General features: G+C 36.2%; 1 non-coding gene across 1 annotated transcript; it reads right to left on the reverse strand.

Annotated features, from left to right (window-relative positions):
* Positions 1 to 11,271: 11,271 nt before the first annotated feature.
* LOC148546446 (small nucleolar RNA R71) lies at positions 11,272 to 11,379 on the reverse strand. The gene has a single exon (XR_015900771.1). It is a non-coding gene; the product is annotated as a small nucleolar RNA R71 (small nucleolar RNA).
* Positions 11,380 to 12,716: the final 1,337 nt, after the last annotated feature.

Genomic DNA, 12,716 nt, shown 5'->3' on the forward strand with positions numbered 1-12,716 from the left:
TAAAAGCTTCTTTTTTTGTTTGGCTAATTTTTCTCTATGTAAAGGCAGAAGTGATTTTATTCACAAAACCACGTATACAAGAAGCTATAATTTCTAACTTCTGCCTTACATTAATTAGTTTTTAGCCATTGACATTCAATATTTATTTTTCTTTTACCAACTTTATCCTTTATACATATTATTGTATTATTTATAGAATTTTTATTATTTTTCTTTATATATGAGTTTTTTTATTATTATTTATTATTTATACTTTTTATTAATTTTTATTTGATATTATATATTTTTATAATGGTACTTTTTGTGATTATATTTATTATTATCTTTTTATAATATAATTTTGATTCCATTAGATAAAATAAATTAAACAAAAAATTAACTATGAATAATAATAATAGTAAAAAATTATAGCGTACTAAAAAAGAGTATTGAGAATACTAAAAATATACTATATAAAAACATATAAGAAGAAAATATTAAAAAAATTAAACATATATAAAAAAATAATATTATAATTTAATGTCATATTCTTTTTAGTAATTATCTATCTAAAAGTGATAGTTTAACTAATATTATCCAAATAATATTTATTTTATCAAAATCAATTTTAACATAGAGTTGTCAAACATAAATTATATTGAAACAAACTTAATTCTATTCAAACTCAAATCTATAAAATCACTTTTATTCAATTGACCAACCACAATCCAAACACACACTAATAAGTCAGATTACACGTGAGAAAGCAAACGATGGAGTGAGAAAAGCGTGAAAAATAAAACAGTAATAATTAACAAGAACGCAAGGAGAGAAAATGTTGCTCCAACTAAATAAACTGGACGAATTCTGGCATGCAGCCTTTGAGAATGCTAAAGTCTACAGGGAAAGGGCAGAGAAGTGGCATGATAGGAAGATAGCCTCAAGAGTTTTCAAGCCCGGCCAGAAGATTTTGCTATTCAATTCTAGGCTCAACTATTGGGATCAACTTAACACCTTAATAGGGGAGCTAAGTTCAAATGTGGAGCAACTGAGGGTGGAGCATCAAGACCACTCCACTATCATCCATAAAATAAGAGAAGATCAAAGAGTTATGTAGGAAGAACAACAGAGACAAGGAAGAGACATAGAGGAGCTTAAATGCTCCATTGGATTCACTAGAGGGAGTAGTAGCCGCCGTCACTAAGGTGGTCTCATTCCCTTAATCACCTTGCCTAGGTTTTTTTTTCTGTTTTGCATCAAGTGTTATATCTTATTGTCTGTTTCTAGTGCATGATTATCTTTATTCATGTCTTAAGACTATGAAATATTCCATATATTTCTCACCTTGCTTAAAAGAAAATTTTATTTGAAAAAGAAAAGTGAGATAGTTGAATTTTGAGTTATATATTAAGAATAGTTCAATTATCTTGATGTGGTGGTATTGCTTTTATTTTCTGAATGCATGAATAAATAGTGCATATTTGATGTTGGAGTTAAAGAACGTTGGCTCTTGAAAGAATGATGATAAAAGTGAAGTATTATTGGTAATCTGAAAAATTCAAAAATTGATTCTTGAAGTAAGAAAAAACAGCAAAAAGCAAAAAGCAATAAACGAAAAAAGAAAAAAGAAAAAAAAAGCAAAGAGAATGCAAAAAAAAAGAAGAGAAAAAAGGCAGTAGCTCTTTAAACAAAAAGGCAAGAGCAAGGATCCAAGGCTTTGAGCATCAATGGTTAGGAGGGCCTAAAAGAAACAAAATCTTGGCCTAAAAAGTTCAAATGAACTCCTCCCCCTAATTATATGCTTGTGGTGTGAAAGTGTCAAGTGAAAAGCTTGAGACTGAGCAGTTAAAGTCTCGATCTAAAGCAAAAAGAGTGTGCTTAAGAACTCTGGGGGATTCTAACAAAGCTGAATCACAATCCGAAAGGGTTCACCCAGTTAAGTGTCTGTGGTGTTTATGTATCTAGTGGTAATACTGGAAAACAAAGTGCTTAGGGTCACGACCAAGACTCAAAAGAAGCTATGTTCAACAATAAAAAAGAACTAAATTAGGAGAGTAAATAATATCATCTGGATTCTAATTTTCTAAAGATGCCAATCATTTTGAGCTTCAAAGGAAACTGAGATGCCAAAACTATTCAGAAGTAAAAAGTTACTAGTCCCGCTCATCTAATTGAAACTAAGCTTCATTGAGAACTCTGAGATTTATTGTATCCTTTTCTTCTTTTTAACCTACTTGTTTTTGGTTGCTTCGGGACAAGCAACAATTTAAGTTTGGTGTTTTGATGAGCGGATATTTTATACGCTTTTTGACATCATTTTTATATAGTTTTTATTATGTTTTGTTTAAGTTTTATAATATTTTCATATGTTTTAGTGCAAAATTCATATTTTTGGATTCCATTGATTTTATGTGTTTTATGGTGATTTCAGGTATTTTCTGGCTGAAATTAAAGAGCTTTGGCAAAAGTCTGATTCAGAGATAGAGAAAGGATTGCAGATGCTGTCGGATTCTGACCTCCGTGTACTCGAAGGAGAATTTATGGAGCTACAGAAGTCCAAATGGATCACTCTCAATGGCATTGTAAAGCTAACATCCAGGGATTTCCAGAAATATATAGTCTATACTTTTCTCTGGAAATGAAGGCCCAAAACTAGCGTTCAACGCCAGCTACCTACCCCATTCATGGCGTTGGATGCCCAAAAGGGAGCAGCTGGCGTTCAAACGCCAAAAAAGGAGTTCAAATCCAATGTTCAATGCCCAAGAGGGAGTACCACACGTGAAGACACCCTTAGCTCAGCCCAAACACTCACCAAGTGGGCCTCAGAAGTGGATTTTCGTATTATAAGACCATTCTATCATATTTTTGTACTTCTTAGTCATTAGATTAGTATATATAGGAGAAGATCAACCATGTTTAGGATCTCTCCAGCATATCTTCTTCACCCACTTTTACATTCGAACCTTTCATTGTAAGCTATGAGTCACTAACATCCTAGGTTAAGGTTAGGAACTTTGCTGATTCTTATGAATTAATAATATCACTATTCTACTTCAATCTATGCTTCATTCGCTTCTAAGATGTATCTTCTTCTTCATCCTAATGAATTGAGAGTGTAACTTGACCATCATCCCTATTCACATGGGTTCTTGCGAGTCCTTGACGGGATAGTACTGAACCACAAGCTTGATCATACATCTTTTAGACGGCTAATCCACGACTTCTTTGGGTACTTGGAGACATCAGTGTAATCGAGGTGCGGGGCGATTAGGGCCTTTGTGGTATAGGCTAGAACTAAAGGAGAAGCATTCTCTGATCCGGAAGATCCGACCTTGTCTGTGACGTTTTGAGTAGGATCACCAAGGGAATGGATTGCTAGAGCTTCACCCCCGTTCAGATTGGATAACCGCTGACTCGGCATTTGATCTGAAGCAGAGTAGATTAATGACTGCTGACCCAGCGTTGGTCATATATAGCCTGCCATGGAATGAATAAGCAGAAGTTGGAGTAGATGGTGAGAAAAGTTGATCCAGAAGGAAGAAGCATCTCCGAAGCCTCAACCGTTCTCATACCATTGATTTTACACCTATCCAGTAACGTTTTATTTATTTATTTATTTTATGCATTTTTCACAACAACAATAATTTTTCTATCTGCCTGACTAAGATCTACAAGGTGTCCATTGCTTGCTCAAACCAACAATCCTCGTGGGATCGATCCTCATTCACCTGATGTATTACTTGGACGATCTGGTGCACTTGCCGGTCTATTTGTGCGAAACTTGCGGAGTTAGTTTCGTGCACCAATGAGCAAGGCCTACGATAGAGTGGAGTGGTGTTATCTGTGGTTCATTATGAAGAGAATGGGTTTTGATGCTAGATGGATAGCATGGATCAAAGAACTGGTTTCTACTGTTTCTTACTCTGTACTTGTGGAAGGCAAACTTTTTGGCTGTTTTAGGCCAACTAGGGGTATCCGTCAAGGGGACCCCTCTATCACCGTATTTTTTTCTCTTTTGTGCAGAAGGACTTCTCCTTCTGCTACATTGGATAGAGCAAAATAGGGTTATTCAGGGAATTCAGATTCTCAAAAGAAGTCTGGCTATTAACCACCTTCTCTTTGCAGATGACTCCATTTTATTCTGTAAAGCATCAGAAAAATCATGTGCTAATATCCTGACTCTACTTTATGACTATGAGATGGTTAATGGACAAAAAGTCAACCTAAACAAGTCAGCCGTCTTCTAGAGTCATAACACTCCGCTCCACATTAGACAACAATTAGCAGAATGTCTTAATATTGGCCATATAGGGGTCTAAGATAAATAACTGGGCCTCCCATCTTCTGTACAAAGATCTAAAAAAGACAATTTTTGAGCCGTCAAAGACAGTACAAAAGAAGGTACAATCTTGGACGAGAAATCTATTGTCAGCAGGTGGAAGACGTGTCCTAATTAAGGCTATTGAAGAAGCAATTTCTGTGTATACTCTATCCTGTTTTAAGATACGTGATTCACTTTAAGATGAGATTCACAACATTTTAACACAATTCTGGTGGGTTCAGAGAGGCACTGAAAGGAGAATGTCATGGATTAGCTGGGACAAAATGACAAGACCCAAAAGAGAAGGAGGATTGGGTTTCAAAGACCTGTGTGCACAAAATTTGTCTCTGCTTGGAAAACAATTTTGGAGATCGGCTGTTAATCTTAATGCACTACTCATCCAAATGTTAAAGGGTAAGTATTTTAGATATAAATCTTTTTTGATTGCAAGCAAAGGGACTAACCCTTCCTGGAGTTGGCAAAGTCTTTTAGAGGGTAGAAAAGTGGTGAAAAAAGGATTGTTGTGGACTATAGGGTCAGGAGATGATGTTAATGTTTGGCAAGAACCTTGGATGTCGCCCCCATACCCATATCATATTAGTCTCAGCAATCAATCCAGCAACAATATGTTTTCAATTAATAGAGTAAATGACTTATTGACCACAGGAAGAAGATGGAACTGAGAGCTTATCGAATTAATATTTTCTCCTTAAATAAGAACTCGCATCCTCTCTATAGAGCCGAATAATAACAGCAAGGACTCTCTAATTTGGGCCTTGAACTCCAAGAAGCAATATGATGTGGTATCTGGATATGTGGTTGCGTACGGCTTGCACATGAGCCGATTAATCAGCTACCTGGAATCATGCAAAACCCAAGAAGCTGGAGAAAAAAATTTGGGGCTTACAATTACCAACAAAGATTAAAATCTTTTTGTGGAGAGCTGTGCATGAAAGATTACCTGTACTGAGCCTCATCCACTAGCATTTCCAATCGACTCCACCTTTGTGTCCCAGATTTAAATTAACCCAGGAAACCATCATCCACTACCTTCGATGGTGCGACCCTGCTCAAGAGGTACGGGGAGTAGTTGATTTGAAGCTGGTGCAGCCATTGAAAAGTGGTTCCCCCTTTGTGGAGTGGTGGACCCAGGTACTATTAGGTGCTAGAAATGGGAGAGAAGGTGACGATACCCTCAACATCTTCGCTGCTCTTTGTTGGGCATTGTGGAAAGCACGTAATAAAGAAGTGTTTGAAAATGAGAAAACTCCTGTCCAACAGATCTCGAACTCAGCAAGAAAAATTTGCCAGGAGATGAATAGAAGATAAATTTCCTAATTTTCTAATGTATTTTTCTTTCTTTAGTTTATTAGTTATTATTGTAGTCACTTATGACTTCAATTGGAAAAATCCCACTACTATTTCTTTAGTCTCACATTGAACTTTGTATCACTTTCTTAAAATAATGCAATTACCTTCACATTAGGAAAAAAAACCTACTATTTCTAGAAGAAAAAATGCAAGTGAAAATAAAAGTTATATAAGATGGAATAATGAAATTGATGTTCATAACAACGATAAAAAAGTAAAGTATAATTATTGTTCAAAATCTATCAATGGAGGAATTTTTATGAAGTTTTGATTGTGTTATAAATTAAACTAGATGCATATATATATATATATATATATATATATATATATATATATATATATATATATATATATATATATATATAATGCGTAATGGTAAACTCGTACGAATTTACGAATCAAGTCTAAATCAGCTTGCGAGTTTAACCACCTTGCTCTTCACTCAATCAATTTAATATATGGTGTAAATGTAAAGGTTTCCTGGGGTTGAGTGCGCGCAGGAAAATAGAACAAAAAGAACAATAACAGAAAATTAGGGTTGTATGCTACAACTCATTGGTAAAATGGAATATCGGTATGATTTTAATCGTCTTAAGACAAAAGACCAGAAAAATTGATGATATACCTATTATTCCTTGTTTCGATTGAGATCAAGACTTGTCCCAAAAATTATAGGATACAAACCAATTAGTGTTGTTTTATCACTGCTGCGATGCTCAAAAGGAGAAATGCAAGCTCATTTGCTTCTGAACCTTAGTTCCCAGGAAACAAAAAAGCTAGCAAGGTTCAAATAAAAGCTTCTATAGTCTTGTATTCACTCAAAAAAAAACCTAGTAGCTTTGATAAACCATTCATTCTTGAATGGCTGCAGGGCCATTGACCTCCTGCAAAATAGCAAAAATAATTAATAGAACAAAGAAACTCAAAAGTCCATAGCAGAATTAGCGACTACCTTATTCTCAATCACCACCCCATCAGGAATTTCCAGTCTCAAGCCAGGTTTTGCAGTAATAGCCACTTGCCCCTGACAGGTGTGTCACAGAAAAAGCAATTGTTAGTCATAACACTTGTCCTTTCCAAATATATAAAATATATAAGATTTTGAGCTATTATATACACCAAAACTCCATGATTCATTTATCACTTAAACATGGAAAAAGAAAAAGTATAGTTTTTTCTTAAATTTTGAAAAAAGAAGGGGCCCGAGGGGGTGGGGAAGGTGATTTTATGAAACACACAGCACAACACACTGCACTGCAAAATTAAATGCAATTTTTTATGTATCCAACACGCATATCATGCCAAAGAGAAAACATATTATCTATTATACCTTGAAAGTAATATTAGCTCCAAACCACACATTGCCTCTCACGGTCAAACTATCTAAACCAACGATGCTTGGAATGGATTTGAAGCGACTTTGAAAGTCACCACCCTGGGAATGAAACAGAAGATTCATAATAAAAAAGGAATAGCTAGGCAAAGGTGTGACAAGAAACCAATATATCATCTTCACCTTTTGAAATTCAGGTCCCAGATCTATCACTGGATTTAAAGGGTTAGTCCAAGCTGGATTACGAGTTAAGACACCTTCTTTACATGTGTAAAGATCTGACTGCAAGAATACATATTTGGGGAGAGTGGAAATTAGTCAAATAGAACAAAGTATGCTTCTGAGTAACAGAATGTACAAATTACATGTACATCAGGCCAGAATCACTTGTAGTAGAAGTAAATTTGACGTTGCATCCAAGGGAAGAAAACGTGGTTCAGGTACACTGACACCAATCAATTTATCGAAGAACTGACATCCAAACAAAGAAGCCTACACTTAAAGGACCAACTAAGAACTTCATATCTAGCAGAAAACAACTTGTAATACTGGTTAGCAGCTTCTTTTCTTAATCATTTTCTTTTAGGAAGACAGTTATGAGAGACTTTAAAACTCACTATGGATCAAAACAAGAATAAGTTTCCTAGATAAGACAGGTGCTACTAGAGCATAAGGTGTCTAAAATCAACCAACAATTTAGTATCCACTCTAACTAAGCTTGTTAACTCATATATTACATTATACTTGATGGCCCAAACTGGCGTTCCAAGTCAGCATAGAAATTCTGGCGTCAAAACGCCAGAACTGGCATAAAAGCTGGAGTTAAACGCCCAAACTGGCACAAAAGCTGGCGTTTAACTCCAAGAAAAGCCTCTACACGTGAAAGCGTCAATGCTCAGCCCAAGCACACACCAAGTGGGCCCTGAAGTGGATTCTTCATCATTTACTCATTTCTGTAAACCCTAGGTTACTAGTTTTCTATAAATAGGACCTTTTGCTAGAGACTTTTACACACTTGATCATACTTTTGATCTTGGTTCTTCTGGTTTCTTCTCTGGGGCCGAAGCCAATGATCACCATTATCACTTTTGTATTTTCAACAGTGGAGTTTCTACACACCATAGATTAAGGTGTGGAGCTCTGCTGTTTCTCATGAATTAATGCAAAGTACTATTATTTTTCTATTCAATTCACGCCTACTTCTTCTCTAAGATATACACTCGTTCTTCAACCTGACGAATGTGATGATCTGTGACACTCATCATCATTCTCACCTATGAATGCGTGCCTGACAACCACTTCCGTTCTACATGCAAACAAGCTTGAATGTGTATCTCTTGGGTTTCTAATCTAAGATTAGAACCTTCGTGGTATAGGCTAGAATCAATTGGCGGCCATTCCTGAGATTTGGAAAGTCTAAACCTTGTCTGTGGTATTCTGAGTAGGATCTGGGAAGGGATGACTGTGACGAGCTTCAAACTCGTGAGTGTTGGACGTAGTGACAGACGCAAAAGGATCAATGGATCCTATTCCAACATGATCGAGAACCAACAGCTGATTAGCCATGAGGTGACAGCGCATTTGGAACATTTTCACTGAGAGGACGTGAGGTAGTCATTGACAACGGTGAAACCCAACATACAGCTTGCCATGGAAAGGAATATGAATGATTGGATGAAGGCAATAGGAAAGCAGAAGTTTAGGAGGAACAAAGCATCTTCATACACTTATCTGAAATTCTCACCAATGAATCACATAAGTATCTCTATCCTATTTTATGTTTTATTCATCTTTTAATTATCAATCCTCCATAACCATTTGAATCCGCTTGACTGAGATTTACAAGATGACCATAGCTTGCTTCAAGCCGACAATCTCCGTGGGATCGACCCTTACTCACGTAAGGTTTATTACTTGGACGACCCAGTGCACTTGCTGGTTAGTTGTGCGGAGTTGTGACAAAGAGTTGAGATTACAATTGTGCGTACCAAGTTGTTGGCGCCATTGATGATCACAATTTCGTGCACCAAGTTTTTGGCGCCGTTGCTGGGGATTGTTCGAGTTTGGACAACTGACGATTCATCTTGTTGCTCAGATTAGGGTTTTTAAGAATGAATTCTAGAGTTTCATGATGATTTGTTGAAGTCTGGCTGGCTGAGAAGCCATGTCTAATCCTTTGGACCGAGGTTTCAACTTATCATCACAAGGGCTTGTTGATTTCTATCAATCTTGCTGTTGAACGTAATGATTTGCTAAAGCTTGGCTGGCCATTGGCCATGTCTAGTGTTTTGGACCGAAGCTTTCACTGAAAGCTTGGCTGGCTAGTAAGCCATGTCTAATTCTTGGACCGGAGTTTTAGACTAACATTGCATGATTCCTGGAATTCTCATTAAGAATTTTGAAGTCCTTTTTTCTCTTTTTCCACTTAATTTTCGAAAAAATTACAAAAAATTTATAAAATCTTAAAATAAAAAATATTTTATGTTTCTTGTTTGAGTCTAGCGTCTAATTTTAAGTTTGGTATCCTGCATGTCTTTATTTTTCTTGCATGTGCATTATGTTCTTCATTGATCTTCAAGTTACTCTTGATGATTTCCTTACTCTGATCTTTAAATTCTCTTGTTTTGTGTCTTTTGTTGTTTCTCATATGTATTTTCAATTTGTTATAGTCCTTAGTACACAAACTTCTAAATTTGGTGTCTTGCATGCATTGTTTGTTTAATCTTAGTTTCTCATGATTAGTTACATTTTGATTATTTCTCATCATTAAAAATTCAAAAATAAAATTTTAAAATTGTGTCTTTTCAAGTCAATAATACAGAGAATTGAAAATTCAGAACATGCAGCAGAGGAATTACAGAGAAAAAGCTGGGCATTCAAAACGCCCAGTGAAGAAGGAAAATTGGCGTTTAAACGCCAGCCAAGGTACCTGGCTGGGCGTTAAACGCCCAAAAAGGTAGCATTTTGGGCATTAAACGCCAGAATGGATGCCATTATGGGCGTTTAACGCCAGGAGGACACTAGAGGGAAGATTTTATTTTTAATTCAAATCTTTTTCAAATTTTCATAATTTTTCAAAATCAAATCTTTTTCAAATCATATCTTTTCAATCATATCCTTTCAAAATCAACTTTTTTCTATTTTTTATTTATTACTATTTTCGAAAATCCTTGCTACAATTAATGATTTAATTCAAAATTTTCAAGTTGTTACTTGCCTATTAAGAAAGGATCAAATTTTAATTCTAGAATCATATATTTTAATTTCTTGTTAGTCAAGTAATCCACTTTAATTTTAAAAATTTCTCTTTTTAATTTGATTCTCAATCATATCTTCTCAATCATATCTTTTCAATCACATCTTTTTCAAAATTAATTTTCAATCATATCTTTTTTATTTCTAATTTCAAAATCTTTTCCAAAAATCACTTAATTTCTTTCCCAATCTTAGTTTTCGAAAATCATTTACCAAATTTTCAAAAGTTCTTTTAATTATTTCAAAATCTTTTTACTTTAATTTCAAAAATTCTTCCCCTCTTCCCAAATCCTTCTATTTAAAGGACTAATACTTTTCCATTATCAGCAATTCAAACTCTGTCCCTCTTGATAAGTTCAAATTCTCTCTTCTCTACCTTATCCTTCTATTTTTATTTTCCTCTGACACCTCAAGGAATCTCTATACTGTGACATAGAGGATTTCATATTTTCTTCTCCTCTTTTTTCATATGAGCAGGAGCAAGGACAAGGGCATTCTTGTTGAAGCTGATTCTGAACCTGAAAGGACCTTGAAGAGAAAGCTAAAAGAAGCTAAAGTATAACTCTCTATAGAGGACCTAACAGAAACTTTCAAACAAGAAGAAGTCATGGCAGCCGAAAACAACAACAATGCCAACAATGCAAGGAAGGTGCTTGGTGACTTTACTGCACCTACTCCCAACTTCTATGGGAGAAGCATCTCAATCCCTGCCATTGGAGCAAACAACTTTGAGCTTAAGCCTCAATTAGCTTCTCTGATGCAACAGAATTGCAAGTTTCATGGACTTTCATTGGAAGATCCTCATCAGTTCTTAGCTGAATTCTTGCAAATCTGTGACACTGTCAAGACCAATGGGGTTGATCCCGAAATCTACAAGCTTATGCTCTTTCCCTTTGCTATAAGAGACAAAGCTAGAACATGGTTGGATTCACAACCTAAAGAAAGCCTAAACTCTTGGGAAAAGCTAGTCAATGCCTTCTTGGCAAAGTTCTTTCCACCTCAAAAATTGAGCAAGCTTAGAGTGGAAGTCCAAACCTTCAGACAGAAGGAAGGTGAATCCCTCTATGAAGCTTGGGAAAGATACAAGAAATTGATCAGAAGGTGTCCTTCTGACATGCTTTCAGAATGGAGCATCATAGGTATCTTCTATGATGGTCTGTCTGAACTGTCCAAGATGTCATTGGACAGCTCTGCTGGAGGATCTCTTCATCTGAAGAAGACGCCTGCAGAAGCTCAAGAACTCATTGAAATGGTTGCAAATAACCAATTCATGTACACCTCTAAAAGGAATCCTGTGAATAATGGGACAATTCAGAAGAAAGGAGTTCTTGAGATTGATACTCTGAATGCCATATTGGCTCAAAACAAAATATTGACTCAGCAAGTCAATATGATTTCTCAGAGTCTGTCTGGAATGCAAGCAGCAACAGTCAGTACCAAAGAAGCTTCATCTAAAGAAGAAGGTTATGATCCTGAGAACCCAGCAATGGAAGAGGTGAATTACATGGGAGAATCCTATGGAAACACCTATAATCCTTCATGGAAAAATCATCCAAACCTCTCATGGAAGGATCAACAGAGGCCTCAACAAAGCTTCAACAACAATAATGGTGGAAGAAATAGTTTTAGCAATGGCAAACCTTTTCCATCATCTTCTCAGCAACAAACAGAGAATTCTAAGCAGAACCACTCTGAATTAGCAACTGTAGTCTCTGATTTAATTAAAACCACTCAAAGTTTCATGACTGAAACAAGGTCCTCCATTAGAAATTTGGAGGCACAAGTAGGTCAGCTGAGTAAGAAAGTTACTAAACTCCCTCCTAGTACTCTTCCAAGCAATACAGAAGAGAATCCAAAAGGAGAGTGCAAGGTCATCAACATAACCCACACGGCCGAACCTGGAGAGGAGGAAGAGGCAGTGATCTCCACTGAGGAAGACCTCAATGGACGTCCACTGGCCTCCAAGGAGTTCTCTAATGAGGAACCATGGGAATCTGAGGCTCACACTGAGACCATAGAGATTCCATTGAATTTACTTTTGCCATTCATGAGCTCTGATGAGTATTCTTCCTCTGAAGAGGATGAAGATGTTACTGAAGAACAAGTTGCTAAGTACCTTGGAGCAATCATGAAACTAAATGCCAAGCTATTTGGTAATGATACTTGGGAGGATGAACCCCCTTGCTCACTAAAGAACTGGATGACTTGACTAGGCAAAAATTACCTCTGAGGAGACAAGATCCTGGAAAGTTCTCAATACCTTGTACTATACGCACCATAACCTTTGAGAAGGCTCTGTGTGACCTAGGGTCAAGTATAAACCTCATGCCTCTCTCTATAATGGAGAAGCTAGGGATCCTTGAGGTACAAGCTGCAAGAATCTCACTAGAGATGGCAGACAATTCAAGAAAACAGGCTTATGAACTTGTAGAGGATGTCTTGGTAAAGGTTGAAGAC

This window comes from Arachis ipaensis, chromosome B9, assembly GCF_059453495.1.
Source record: "Arachis ipaensis isolate K30076 ecotype BB chromosome B9, ASM5945349v1, whole genome shotgun sequence".
In the NCBI taxonomy this organism is placed as follows: Eukaryota; Viridiplantae; Streptophyta; class Magnoliopsida; order Fabales; family Fabaceae; genus Arachis; species Arachis ipaensis.